The following is a 2,500-nucleotide window of genomic DNA, read 5'->3' as shown; positions in this document are numbered from 1 at the left end:
TGTTGCGCTCATGTTTCAATTAAATACAATTATCCCTCAAGCTCCCCTGCAGTCATCAGTTCACTGATGCGTGCTGTGTGTGTGTGTGCGTGTGTTTGTTTGTGTGTGTGTGTGTCATCCGTATGTGTTACAGGTAGAGGTTTCTTTTAGTGAGCAGCATTAGACACATAGGTGGGGCTAACAGCCGATAGATGATCTTCCCTAAGCGTGAACACACTCACACACACACACACACACACACGCACACATTCTTGCTTCTTTCAAAGACAGACACAAGGGAACAATAGAAACGAGGATCATCATGGAAGCATGAAAATCCAGAGTTCAGTTGAGGTGTCGCAACAGGGAGGAATGGAGGAAGAGAGAGAGAAAAAGAGAGAGAGAGAGAGAGATGAAGATGAGGATGATGAAGAAGAAGAGAGACAGAACCACAGGGCACAAAAGAAAGAACCACAACAGCTTAATACAATTGGGCAAGATAAGGCCAACAGCGCGTGTGTGTGTGTGTGTATGTGTGTATGTGAGTGTGTATGTGTGTGTGTGTCTACGTGTTTGTGTGTGCCTCCTTGCTGACTATGCGGCTCTCCAAGGGAAATTGATTTGGCTGAAGAGAGAGACACTTGCATTGGCAAAAAAGAGAGAGAGAGAGAAAGAGAGGGAGAGAGAGATGGAGAGAGAGAGAGAGGGAGGGAGAGAAAATGTCCATGGCGAGCGAGTGAGTGGATAGTGGAGAGAATGGAGTGGGGGTGTTGGCACGCTCGACCTCTCTTCTGGACACACCTGCCGAGAACCATTAGGATTATTCACACTTCTCCTAATTATCGCTACAGGCTCTCTCACCCTGTGTGTGTGTTCGTATGTGCGTGCGGGTGTGTGTGTTTGCATGTTCATGACTCCTTGCACTATTTTGCATTTGTGATGAAATATTTAGTATGTGCTTCTGTGTGTCTTTATGTTAATTGTAAGCATGTTATAATTTTTTTTTGGGGTGGGGGCATTGTGTGTGTGGGTTTGTGTGTGTGTGTGTTTATGTGTGTGCGGCAAACATATAGTGGTAGGCAGCTGACGTCCTTGTGTCTCACGTCCTGAATGGCAGACGGTCACCTTAAAGTCCTTCAGTATATTTATTTCTCTCTCTCTCTCTCTCTCTCTCTCTCTCTCTCTCTCTCTCTCTCTCTCTCTCTCTCTCTCGCTCTCTCTCTCTCTCTCTCTCTCTTTCTCTCTCTCTATCACCCCATTTATCTCTCTTTCTTTTTCTCTCTCTCTGGTTTCACTTTTCAAAGCATGTCTAGCAGTGTGTCTGTAGTGTGTGTGGTTTTGTGTGGGAGTGTGTGTGTGTGTGTGTGAGTGATTTATAAGGGGATCATTTAGCGAGCTGTTCCCTGAGCACTTAGGATAACGAACCTCTCGTTTGGTGAGGGGATCATTCTGTCATCTCCTGTTTTAATGGAAGGCCCTCCACTACACACTACCACACACACATATATGGACACAGTCATGCACACACACACACACACACTCTCTTCCGCCCACAAGCCTACTCTGGCATTCACCTTTGCATACACACACAGACACACACACACACACACACACACACACACACACACACACACACACACACACACACACACAATACATACACACAGGTGTACACGCATAGAGACACACACAAGCCTGCTAATTTAGGTTGTCTTGAATGGGCACAGAAAATCAATACCACTTTTCCTTATCTGTCTCCTAGCTGTGTGTGTGTGCGTGCTAACTAACCCCTGACCTACTACTGGTCAGGGTTGAAGACCTGTCTCATCTGCTGGCTGTACGGTCAGGCGCCAAATCAGTCCAGTACCTCTGATCTCCATCACTTTATTTGTCTCAGTGTCTCTCATCCTTTAATCCCTCTCTTTTTCCTCTGTTTTTTCTCTCTCTTATCTCTTCCTCCTTCTCTCTCTTTCTTTTGTCTCCCCTCCTTCCTCTTCCCTCCCTTTCTCCCCCTCTCTCCACTATCTTCTCTCTCCCTCTCTCTATATCTTCTATCTTCTCTCCCTCCCCCTCCTGTCCTGTCCCCCATTCTCTCGTTCTCTCTCTATCCCTCCCTCCCTGTCCCTCTGTCCCTCGTTCTCTCTCTCTCTCCCTCTCTCTCTCTCTCTTTCCCTCAGCCATTCAGTCGCCAGCCCTGTTTCAATGAGCTTTATTAGCAAGACAAATATTCTTCTTCCCAATAATAAGCTATCCAGCCAGTCACAGCAAGTGGCCACACAAGACAAGGCCCCAGCTGACTAACTACAGGCGTGATAATGAGCAGGGCAATAAAGGCTGTGAGATCGAGGTGTCTGATGAGGGCTATGATAATACACAACAATGATAGCAGAACTACTGTTTTATTGCCTTTAGGTGGATGTTTGTCTTTTTTTAAATATGTTTCTCCTGAGTGTGTTTCTGACATCAAGTCTCTCTCTCTTTCTGTGTGTGTGTGTGTGTGTGTGTGTGTGTGTGTGTGTGT

At 46.2% G+C, this 2,500-nt stretch overlaps 1 protein-coding gene across 1 annotated transcript in view; it reads left to right on the top strand.

Annotated features, from left to right (window-relative positions):
• The window catches only part of zeb1b (zinc finger E-box binding homeobox 1b), a 57,308-nt gene that overhangs the window by 37,118 nt on the left and 17,690 nt on the right, over nt 1-2,500 (top strand). The gene's annotated exons all lie outside the window — the stretch shown is intronic.

This window comes from Alosa alosa, chromosome 16 (genome assembly GCF_017589495.1).
Source record: "Alosa alosa isolate M-15738 ecotype Scorff River chromosome 16, AALO_Geno_1.1, whole genome shotgun sequence".
In the NCBI taxonomy this organism is placed as follows: Eukaryota; Metazoa; Chordata; class Actinopteri; order Clupeiformes; family Clupeidae; genus Alosa; species Alosa alosa.
This window is presented reverse-complemented; position numbering and strand designations above follow the sequence as displayed.